Source organism: Varroa jacobsoni, unplaced genomic scaffold (genome assembly GCF_002532875.2).
Source record: "Varroa jacobsoni isolate VJ856 unplaced genomic scaffold, vjacob_1.0 scaffold_1263, whole genome shotgun sequence".
In the NCBI taxonomy this organism is placed as follows: Eukaryota; Metazoa; Arthropoda; class Arachnida; order Mesostigmata; family Varroidae; genus Varroa; species Varroa jacobsoni.
In genome coordinates this window covers 30,334-43,004 of record NW_019214165.1, presented here as the reverse complement: position 1 = coordinate 43,004, position 12,671 = coordinate 30,334, and the positions used below count along the sequence as shown (strand labels likewise).

The following is a 12,671-nucleotide window of genomic DNA, read 5'->3' as shown; positions in this document are numbered from 1 at the left end:
ACGATTAAACTAAACCTTTATATGTTTATGTCATGGCGCCATACCTGAAGAGTTGTTTTATTTTATTTTTGTATTGTTTACCAAACAAACGGTGTAATAAAAATGATTATCATATTCGGTAGCCTCAAACGAAGTGCGAGGAAACAAATAATAAATATCCTAAATAAAGAATGGCAATCGACAATACAGCTTATGATTAGGGTTGTTTTGTGGCAGCTACTTGTCTTCTTACGCTGATTTCGTGTTCATCTTGCTTTTTGAGAATTATTGCGAAAATATGCGGTTTCCACATTGAGGAATGTTTTTTTCCCTAAAAACAGCAGCCTTCAACGAAAACATCCAGTCTACTATCGAACGAAATGTTGGGTTCATCTTTAAACTAAACGACTATAGCAGATTGCGTTCGAGGATACATCAAAAAGTATTCATATGTAGACCGTAACCCTAATTAGCAAAAAGCGTGGATTGTGGGTTTATCGCTGAAGATACATTCTACCATCTGTCCAACCGTTACTGCACTGCCCATGGCCGAAATTCATCTCATTAGAAAAAGAGTCGAGAACCGAAGGTAAATAATGTATCGAGCCTAAGTGAAGCTTCAAGCTAGCAGCAAGCCACGAGCTAGCTGCCAGAAATTTAGTTTATAAGACTCTGACACTCTGTTTCTCCACAAGTTCCCATCCAACAACCCCGCAAAGAAGCTAACCGAAGACTAGCGGTGCCCGCCATTTCATTACGCTTCCTGCGTTGCTCTGCTCCGCTCGTTTGAAACAGAACGAAAGAGTGCGAAACGAGCTGTCTGCCACGGAGCACAGCCTATCACGGTAGACATATTGGAACGATTTGCGAGGATTAGCTGATTTTGCCATGTAGTTACATGCATTTTTAATGAGTAACTATACTATATTAAATGGACTTATTTTATCAAAGCTAATCAGTTTTTTCTGCCAAGGGTTACTAAAACCGCTTTACTAATATGCACGATTCAAGTTTTATGTCCGGTACCACCGTCAGGCATAACTTCACACATACATATATATATATATATACAGATCGAGAGAGGGGATCTAAGGGTCAACCTATCTAATGAGTTGCTCGTAACATTATATCTATACAGGAACGGATATTTTGATGAGCTCTTTCGTATCATCTCTGACGATCATGTTAATTTAATACAAACATCATCCGCCGCGATTACACCTTTAAATCAGGCCCTAGACGGATTACTAACCATCTCTCAGACGTTTTTCCTTTAATCCACAAATTAATTTTTGATAGTAGTGATGTTGGTGAGCGTACATTTGCGTACGAAGTGGTGCTCAAATACGCTAAATACAAATAACTCCAGAGGAAATACACTGATAGCAGGCTAAAAGTCTGAAAAAGACGAAGGCTCAAACCGTCCATAAGTACAAAAATGCAAAACGGAGCAGAGCATCTCAAAAAGACCAATCACTGGAGCTTATTTAGATGACGATTTTCCAGTTCGTTCCCCGAAAGTGTTTTTCGTATTTCGAGCGAAGAGGGACGTTTAATTGTCTTTCGTCAGGGCAAGTTCTAGAAAAAAAATGGCTTTCTTTTGGTACCAGGAATAGTGAGTAAACGCATGTCCTCCGTGACGAATCAGCTGTCAAAGTTTGCTAGAATTTGAAGCATTGTCAAAAAGACAACAGTAGCTAACTGTTCTCTAACCTATCAGGTCGCGCATGAGAAAAGGACGCAGCAGCTGGTCGAATCTGTAGCATGAACAAAGAATGCGTTGCATGTAGCACGCTGTTATATGTTAGTTACTAGGTTTCGCACGTACCTTCAATAAAGGGCATGCTATCAGTTGAGACGATGCTCCTGATCAAACGAACGAATGAACGAACTGCAGCTGCTATTCCTGCGGGCTCACACGTTCCCCCTGAACGAATGTATACTCATATAGCCTTTGATAGATCGGATCGTCGATTATGATCTCGAGTAAATTGGTAAAAACATTACTCTTGTTGTATTGTGATGTATATAACATAATAGTAAATTTATTGTTGTTAGAAACATACTACCTAGGCTATTAGTCGACAGATTTTCTAGCTTTCGGCGACCTTTTCACTGGTCGACCCGACGGGCTCGTGAGAAAAACGGTGATATTAATTCTCGTTTGTTCTAGAATTTCATTCCCTAATGAAAAAAATGATCGTTGTTAATATCATGCGTTGTTCACACAGCAGTTATCAAATACAGTCAACTAAAAGCAGTTGAGATCCATTTTTCCCGGTATATATCACTTTCTTAGGTGTAGTAAGCGAAGCGTATTGCTGCCCACGCGCGCACAGTGACTATTTGTGCCTTTTTGCAGTTCTACTGCTCGGCACTAGATCTTAAGCTTGGCATCGTTTTCCGAATCTCAAATCGTCTGCTGTAACAAATGCTGAAAAACTTTAGTGAGTGCAAACCTACGTACACACATACGATCACGCGGGCTGACAGTGATAATGAAGCGCGCGCGCGCTGTTCCAATACTCTCCCATTTCTCCTCTCTTATCGAAAGGGGAATGTGTGGAGAATATAATGTGACATTAGTCATTTTCGTTTAACGGCGATAGTTTACCAGCCTGTCTGATTTGTCCGTTTCGGCTCAGGCACCCGACAGTCGACATTCAGTTCCATAGCTTGACTCAACCTCTTTCAGTATTGCTGCCGCTTATTTTTCTCCGTTCACCAGTCCTGCGCGATCTCTAGTCGAGCTGCTGCCTGTATTTTCAGATACGGATTAGGTTCAAGCCTTGGCCGCTAAGACTGTCTCTCACTGAACGACCATCGTTATCGGGTCCTCTCGTCAATTTGCTTCGTCGTCGTCCGCTTGAGGATGAGTTTGTTACGGCTGGATGGGTGAGATCAGTAGCGGCCATCCGTGCCAGTTGGTTACTTCTTGCGGAGTACTCACGGGGCAACCTAAGAGAGAAACCTTGTAGGCACGCTTTTGCTGCTGCTTTTGATGATGATGATTATGTTGCTCATACAGCATAGGACCACGGAGAGTAAAAGTGACTCGATGGTTGCGCCTGTTGTCATTACTGCTACAGGCGTTAGCTTCCTTGACCTGTTGGTTTCCGTCATGAGGTCCGCTTGTACATAGGTGTTTAATTTTTTTTTTGTTGACTATTGCCACTACGCGTCACATATTGAACACACGTCTCACATATCGGGTGTATTCATGTATTGTACATATTCGTTATACCTAGCATATTTCACTCTGGCAAGAGGCTTGAGGGTGGATTAAGAGTAGGCGATCTGATAGGAAAAAAAAAAAAAGCTAAAGAGAAAGCTGCCGCTACCGCTGCGCAGCGGTTCCTGTACAACGAATTATAGACCCCTGGGATCAAAACGAGTAGACTCATCGTAGCTCAGTATTATAACTATATGTGATGACTATACCTGACCTGAAGCTGAAACTACTTTTCCCTTCGTCGCTTTCTCTATGCGTCGCTCTTTTTTCGAATATATAATAGCGCTTTTACGCTATACATATTTTTGTCCTTACCAATGGTGAGCTATCGTGCACAGACTACTTTAGCTTTGCCTGCTGCAGCTTATCAAGCAAATGTTAGCTATGTTACGAAATCAGCATCACAACGACGACCACGTCCATCTGCGTTCTAGCTACGGACTGCATGCTACGGCTGAGTCTGGTCTACCCACCGATAATTATGTAGTGACTTGGTGAGCTGCTCGCAGCCATCAAAACGGCCAAATTGACGCTATCTGGGATACCCAACAGCGGCAGCAGCAGTAACGGGAACCGGCATCCGAAAGGTCTATATGCCCTGTGCAGCGGCAAAAAAATAAAGTTGACCAACGTACCGTTCTAGGCTTTGAATGACCATAAAGCGGATGGCTGCCTCCATATGTTTCTGCCAGAATTGATGACCAGCCGTCCCCTGAAACGTGTTTGAGAAAATGAACACAACGTACTTGCGATCGTTACGCCGCTAGCTATAGTAGCAGTGGTGGGGGCGGGGCAGACGTATGCCCTGGCCGGTGCAATTCTGGTGGCAGCGGCAATATTTATTAGCAGCAACCGCCGTTACGACAATTTAGATCGATCGTCATTTAACTTCGGCAACGACATCATTGCTGCTATTATGCATAGACGGTATGTATATATATATAGCAGAACACTATGATTTCACTTACTGGGATAGGTTGTAGTTGTCGTTATTGTTACAGTAAGTAATTCTGTTATGAACAACCTCAAATTTAAGGTAAGTCAATAGGCGAGCGAATCAGCGTGGGCGGACTGTATCGCGCGTAGCAGCTTGCCCTTTCCAGATTGAGCAAACATCGCTGCCGCTGTCTGTTTGGAAACGGCTTGCTCCCATGCATAAGCATCGTTTCCTCACCCTGTAGAGATCAGCGAGTGAATGAGTACATTGTATTAGATCACTGCTTACGCACGAACATACCTCGACAACATGTCTGAGTCCCTAACTTAACCTGCCCGCTGCTGTGCAAATATATGTGTTTTGTATTCTAGCATTTTTCGTCATCATTAGCAGTGGCGGCCCTTAACGCTACGCCAGACTATGGGTATCATTATTAGGGTGATGTACAGTATTTTAAATGTGCATCTATTAAAAGCTAAAACTATACAACGCGATGTGGTGACTCAGTAAAACATAAGAAGCTTGTGCGTGGGTGTATCTGCGCAAGTGATGTGGGTTAGCACGCAATCAACGCACTAAACGTTTTGGTTTTACGGCCTATACCGACATCATAGCCTTATTTAGTGATGTGGCCTATTTCAGTCTGTTTGTCTCAGCAGTGCACTTACCTACTGTTATTACCGTTACAACATTCTCGCATCGAACGCAGAAAAGACATCGTTGCTATGAGCCGTCTTTAGTCTCTCTTTCCTTCAAACGCCGCATTTTATGAGCAATATGGCTCCTGTTTTAATAGGCAGCTACGTGCATTTGGGAGATACACACATGTATACGTACATTTGATTGAAACGTACAGCTGTTAAAGTTCACCGCACATATGCATGTATGGTGAGTTGTTTCACGTCTATCTGGTTTGAGATCATCGTGCATCTATTGTGTCAATGACCATGTTGATGGGCAGATTCTTCTGATGGTTTATATGGTTATATATATATATATATATATATATAAAACACATTTGATTCAATGATACAAAGAACCTAAATAATCTTTACAAGGTAAAGATTTCAGCAGAAGAAGAAGACTGCTTTATCTCATACGAGCACATATAGTTCTCGAAAGAAAAACCCGTTTAACAGCTGATCTTTACATCAGTAAATAAAAAAAAGGTTTCTATCATATACACTACTACGTACCTATGAAACATAGCAGTAAGTTGAAAAATGCATCAAAAAATAGAGAAAGCAGTTTTTATTTAGAGATTTTCAATAGACTCTGCTGAATCGACGACCTAACTTATTTAAGCGTACGCGATTGAGAATACTTCACGAAGCAATGAATGGCACGTGAGTGCCCTCGTTGACCGAGTAAAGTAAATAGCATACAGATACAGCGAGTTCCATTGAAATCCCATATTGTACGTGCCAGAGGAAATCGAATTCGAATGAACGACGAGGAAGAGCGAACAGACCAACAGAAAAATAAGCAGATCCCGTTCGTAAATAGCAGTTGATAGTTGTTCAAGCACTGCCCGCAGATTTCGAATTCAAGACAGAGGTGAAAATCCACCAAAAAGTGAATCAATATCTTCCGTGATCGTTGCGATTTTGTGGACTAAAATGTTAATTTACTTAAAAATCTGTATCCTAGTCAAGCCGACCGCTGACTAGGCCGTTGGTACTGACTAATCATTAGACCCTCGACTCTTCAGTACTTCATGAGGTCATAAAATCGAGCCTGCGTTGCAACAAAGGTTTGTGTCATCTTGACTACTTTACGGCTTCAAAACTGAGAGTTCTCTATCAGATAGAGATCGGGTTAAGTGTAGACGATGTATTTTCAATTTGCCTTCCTCGGGTCTAGTGATTTATCAACCCTTTACGGCTTTTGTTACCGCATACAAACGTCAAGCAATTTTATATAATATAGTATGTCTCCATTGGTTTTCAAATATGCCTTAGCGAGGTTTTTCTTCTAGTGTTCCTTTTCAACTATCCATAGTGCCCAGTAGGACAAAAATCAGTCCAAGTCTCCAACACCGGAGTCCTACAATCTGTATGTCACAGCAGATAAATCAGATAATTCTTTTCCGGCCAGAGTGTCTAGACGGTTCGTTGTTGATTACCCTCTAGCGGGGGACAGAAAAGAACAGAAAGAAAGGAAGAAACAAGAAAGAAAGAAAGTGAACAGGTGTGTAAAGTGTGCTAGCAGCGGCAGATACGTCAACCTGTTGAGCTCAGTCGTAGGAGTCAATCAGTCCAAGCCTAGTTTTGTGCGCGTGTGTGCAGGAAGCAACACGTTAGGGTGCTTTCTCTGTGCCGAGGGGATTGGCGCGATTGTGATTGTGGGGGGCCAAAGTGAAGATGGGATGACCCGTGCTTTGCGAGTGTTATGGAGGTAAAGCTACCTTCTTCTGACTAAAGAATCTGCGGCCCTCAAACGCGCCGGTGATAGAGGAGCTAGCGGAGATATTAAAGGATATCGCCCGTCGTCATCATTTTCTTGTCGGCTCCCGCGTGCCTTTTACTACTAATACTGAGCCTAGTGGATTGGTGTTACTCATGGCGCGACCCGCCGACTGACTGACTGGCGACTTGATTTCTTGCTGGGCTCCCGGAGAAATTGTAGAGGCCACTGGCGCTAGGACTACTACCCCTGCCTGTCGTCTCGCTGGTGGCTACCGCGCGCACCCTTCGATTTGGGTGGGGTCAGCCCGCAGTATCGAACAAAATGCTACTACAGGGCGAAAAAAGAAAACGAAAGGCGCCGGGGGGGTAGAAGAGCCAGGGTGAAAACAGGATAGGGACAGGTGATCTGCAGAACAACCTGTCGCTCCCCCGCGATTACGCCACGTGTAGATCTGAGGTGGCAGGGGATATGAGAATGAGTTGGGAGAATGGGCGATTCGGACTCTCGAAAAGCAAAGAGCAGCACCAGCGGTGACCGGATCTTCTCGATCTTGAGCCGCGCTGCTCGGTTGACCGGAGGCGGCTTAGAGGGGTGAAACGACGACAACAACCGACGACGGCCCCTTACGCACCCTGGGGTGTGGAGAATGAGAGGGATTACGAGAAAGAGAGAGAAGTGAAAAGATGGGCTGTTGTCCGTGGTTCAATGGCCATGGTAGCAACCGCCACGAGCCACGAGCGCTTCTCGTGCCTCATCGTAACACTGGAAGCGGTGGTCGTTGTAGTAGTACAACTCCCTCACACTTCGCTTAGCAGTATGTTATATATATATAGGGTGGCCCGCCTAAATGGAGAATTTTCCCCATGCTTTATTTCTAAAAATATTCGTAAACAATATTTCAACGATTTCTTTTGGATGTACTAAAAGTATAATTTCTGATGGTCATATTTGTTCAGTAAGTATGTATCGTTTCGCCCATTTATAATGACTAACTAACGGGAACGTGGACGACGACACAACGGATGGCCAGCGAAAGCGATGCGTTCCATTTTTAAGATTAGCAAATGATAACAACAAATGTATAACAGGTAAGTTGATTAACAAGATTATGTATTCGCCGCTAGTTCGAGTTTGGCAATGAACGCAACGAATGTCCCGAGCTCAGGCTCTTGACATGAAATGTTGATAAATATGTATTCTTAAGCAAATAGATCCCTTATACGACATGTTGTCATGTAAAATAATTGTTATTGCTACTTAGCACCAACAAACGACAACAAAAGCAATGAACAGGGCAATGCACTGTTCACGGGTCCGTGTCGTTGTACATATTTTATTAATTAAATTTAAATTGTGTTTCTTACAATGCGAAACTAAAATCAACCTAGTAAGCAATCCAGGGAAATGGACCACTCCTAAGATTAAATGACCTTTACTATTTCAATCACTTTCCTATTTAAAAAGCCTACTCAACCTATGGTAACGGTTTTTACACGATCGTATTTGCTCGTTATGCCTAGGATATACAGAAATTTGCAGCAACAGGACGCTCTCGTCGCTCCTCACTGAAACGCAGTAAGGTAGTAGTACCATACATACTTCAGTAGGGCCATCTTACCTGAGCTAAACCGATACGAGAACATTCGCTAGCCAGATCTCGTCCTATTTAAATGGCCAAGAAGGGAACTTCGTGGAAGGTTTACCCCAATGTTAGCAATACTAGCAATAACGATATGTGTTTGCTTATAATATATCTAACCTCCTTTTCCTGGCTCGCTCATGACGAAGCGCTTCAACTAGGATCAAAGATCCAACAACTTACACGAATTCCATATGGATTAATCCGTACTTTATAGTGGCCTTGAGATTGCAGCGATAAGCAGACCGAAACAAAATTGAAAGATAAAATTTATAATTATATTCATTTACACTAATTCAAATCGAAGTACCTTGATCAGACATAAAGAACACATACATACGCGCAATGCCACGTCGTATCTCGTCATTACTTTTGTGAAATGTTTTTGTAGTGCAACAATATGTAGAGTTTTTGCCTAGTTGGTAAGCCTTAAATATATCGTTTCTTGAATTTGCAAGAATGTCAGTACATTTATAAATGTTCCTGTCTTTTTACGCGGGGTCCCTATTGCTCGAATATCATAATCGCTGAGAAAAGAATGGATGTATCCCTTCTTCCGCAGCGACTTCTTGTGTGAACTCGGTGGATGTCAAGAAAGAAACATCAGAAATCATCTCTTGTCGAACGAGTGACCGCAGATTCTCCTGTACCGGTCACCCTTAGAGCTCGGAGTAAGTGGGCATATAATTGGGTGGATGGGTGCCTTTTGAACGAAAAGTGGGGAGGTGCTTCCTGTTCCGACAGCGGTTGTCATCTACTGCAGCCATCCCACCGTAGTTACTGCACTCCCACCTCAGCTCAGCCCATCTCAAGTCCCACACGGACTGCCAACTTAGCACAGTTTGGCTTGATCCCTCTGCCTCCCTTCTCGACACCTAAAGAGAGAGAGAGAGAGAGAGAGAGAGAGAGGGGGGAGAGGAGAGGAGAGCGAGAGACAGAAAGAGAAATGCCGTCGTCCTTGGCAAGGACGTCGGTTTACAACCGCTGGGTCTTCCTGGTGCTTGCCTGTGAAGGCGTCGAAGGTTCGTATACATAGCTTGCTCCACAATGCAGATAATGCTGGGTCGTCACATATCGGTGCCCAAACACGCAGCGGTATTCAAGTTTGTCGTCTTTAACAATTACATATCCTAATAAAGTAGTGTGAAATGCGTAATACAAAAACATAGCACGTACAAATTATTCATAAATATCATACGTCTTACCTATACTACCTCTCTTTACGTTTTATTCACTGACAGAAAGCCTTTTCTGTACAGTATTGTTATCTACTAAAATAATTAATTTTTATACTTACTTCAGGTTTTACCCAGGATATTTATTACACCCGTTCTGAAGGCATAGTGCTAAAAAACGAAATCTTAATCTAACAATGATCTGTCTTTAAAGGTATTTAAGAGGATCATCAACAAGCTCGAAAGTTGAGTGGAGGGCATTTTTCAAATCAAAAATATCATATTTGAACCTAGCTAGTCTCTTTCGATTCGTATTTTCAGATAGAACCCTCGTCTTATACGCCGCATTTATTCTGGGTTACTGTTTCAACTTTTTGACCCCTGGTGAAACCTAAATAAGGCATTTCGAAAACGTTGCATTTTTGCACGCTAGATATCGTCTCTGCATCCAAATTGAAAATGAAATTTTATGATCAAACAATGAGAACAGCCTTCTAGAGTAGATAAAGACTAGAAAAAGAGAGCAAGAAATAAAGCGGCCATCATTTACGCATAAACCTAATAGGTATACACTTATGAACATACATTGTTGTAGAATTATTTCAAAAATTACCTTTGTCAGCAAAGACTGTTCCCCTGAATAATAAACAAAACGACCAGGCTAAATAAGCACCGAGACAAGACAAGCAGCAGTACTGCTCCCGTTTAGGCTGAAACGCCTGTTCTCAAGAACCCTATTAAGAACCGAGAGACTGTGATCTCTCTATGGCCTATGTGGCTGTTCAGAGGGGGTTGCAGTGGATATTGCCGACCCGCTGGATAAGCAAGTATCGGGGTGCGAGTTGAGCGGCGCGTTGGAAAGGGGACTGAACACGCCGGTAGCACGGGAAACATTGTCTGGCCTGCCTTTCGAGGGTTTTGGGTTAGTAGGCAGGGGGAGGTTGAAGAAGGATAATGCCGGAGGGGAGACAGGTGCCCCGCGTGTCTCGTCGCACCGCGTGCCCACTCGAGGAATGGCCGTCAGAGCAGCTTGGCTCCCCACCACCATCCTACCACCCTGTGCTTACCGACCTGTTGACTCCAGGCGCAAGCGACGTCTCTCCAGAGCGAGTAGATCCAGTCTTATTTTGCCGACGGGTAGAGGAACGGGTGTGTTATGGGCTACCCTCTCGAGAGACCGCCACCACAACAGCGGACCATTGCGGACCTCTGCACGCGTACGACGAGAAGGCGGAGGAAGACGACTACCACCAGCACCCTCCTTTCCTGAAAGTACCCCGACGATATCCATCCACATGGCATCATCTTTACATCCCCAAACCTCTTCTCGTTTTCATACAAGCTCTCACCAGTCAACGACCCCAACCCGGAAGTACAAGGCGTGGTACCACTTGATGACGGGCGCACTGCAGCAGGATGGCCATGTAGTGAATGTGCCATCACACTTCTCCACTTGTACGATTGTCTCCTACTGGTACGGTCGCTGTTCGCTGATTTGGTGACGATTATCCACTTGAGAGTGAGCAAGTTATGCCGCCTTATGAGCTTACTTATACAATTGTGTATCCACCCATAGCCCTGAATTGCTACGGGATGCCGTCTTATTGGAAGAATCATGAACAAAAATAAATTTCGCTGAAATTCAGAAGTGTCTTATGTTTCTGCTTTTTGCATATAGATGAGTACTTTTTGATGCTAAAGTTAAACCACAAATGCATTAGTTCGAAGCTTCAAAATTAGACATTAATTATTGAAGTATCTTCTCAAGAACGCCTGAAATTTAGCTTACTTTTGCTATATAAGCTCAGTAGATAATTACGACAGCGTTGATGTGCTATGCGGTAGAAGTTTGTCTGTGAGTTTCAATTTGTTCTTCATTAATGTCGTCGTTTCTAGGAACTATAGGGAAAAAGAGCATGCGTCACACTTTCAAATGTTCAGGGTTATGCATCATGACTTCCACGATACACAACTGCTGTTTTCGTTCAAATGATGTTTTTTGATAACTCACTTTCTATTTTAGGTAGAAATTCAGAACAGTTGTAAACGCTTATATCGCTTACATGAGACACGTATTTAAAGATTCCTTAAAGTCTCTGATTGGCACGATGGACAGATCCTTATATCGAGTAAGTGCTGACCTGAATATAAACTAATTGAGTGCTAGGAAGAACAGAATTCTAGTGGCAAAGCCTCTCTAAAGGAAAGCATTCGTGGTCCATGGGCTGCCTAGTACAGGTTGTCATAGACGTATTATATAGGTAATCTGTTTACTTGTACGACTCTGCTGCGTTTTCGGCGCATCTCTGCCCTCAGGACTGCATATAGGACATGACGCCTAAGTGCTATCGACCTGCTGCAGCCGCCGTGTGCTTAGTTGACCTCTCATATAAAAGCGGATGCCCCAGATTAATATGATGCCGAATGCAAAGTCATGAATCATTTTAAACAGCGTCCGACTATAATCGCAATAAGCATAGATTACTATATAAAGCTCATAACAAACAACGCCTTTGATATCAAGCCAAATCAGTTTTGCAACAGCATCAAAGATACGCCATTTGTCTGGGCTATTTGCATTGTCGTTGGTAATAGAGTAACACTGTGTGTTACACTGTGTTCTTGCATGATACCGGTACCTGGTACTTATGGCAAGTGAAAACTAATCCACGAGGACCTAAGGTGCTTTTCCTGACGTACACATATGCCTTACCTTTGTCCGACTCAGACAACATTTTCATGATCTACAGCCGCGTGTTCAATAAATAGTCATAGAACCCTCCCTAGTTAATTGCTGATATGGTAACAAATGATTTTCTTCTGCAACGTAACAACGATTCGGAGAAAAGCAAGTGTTCAAGCAATTCATGAACAATATCACAATCTGTCCTGTAATCATTTCTTGATGCTACTGTAAGCTAGATGATGGCTGAGTCATATTGGCTTGTGTCGGCAAATTTTCAGAACGAAGAAGATATTGTTTCAGCAGAATGTGATCTCGAACGAAAATATAAGGGTATTTTCGGCTTCGTCTGACTTTGGGCTGTTGCATGCTTGTTTGCGGTTATACCGCTTCGGTGGCTGTTGCCGTCGCGGTTGGTGTTACCGATACTCGTGCAACGGCGAGGCTTAAGCAGAAATTCCGATGAAGACTCCGCTGTTGTGTTCAAAAGGCGCCAAAACTTGAGTGGCCTTAGAATTTGCCGCTGAGATTGCCCACCTAAAACGGAGCGCAACTCCGCGGAAAGATAGGCGGCAGCCCTCACATTGAATATTCATACCTTCTACTCTTATATATAC

The 12,671-nt window shown here is 43.2% G+C and overlaps 1 protein-coding gene across 3 annotated transcripts in view; it reads left to right on the top strand.

Annotated features, from left to right (window-relative positions):
* The window catches only part of LOC111268184 (uncharacterized), a 53,193-nt gene that overhangs the window by 10,201 nt on the left and 30,321 nt on the right, over positions 1-12,671 (top strand). Inside the window, exon 1 of one of the 3 annotated variants that reach the window (XM_022846993.2) lies at positions 5,358-5,901. The exons of the other annotated variants lie outside the window; for them this stretch is intronic. The gene's annotated coding sequence lies outside the window, so the exon portion shown is untranslated. Of the gene's footprint in view, positions 1-5,357; positions 5,902-12,671 lie in introns of those variants that run through there. 3 annotated transcript variants of the gene reach the window in all.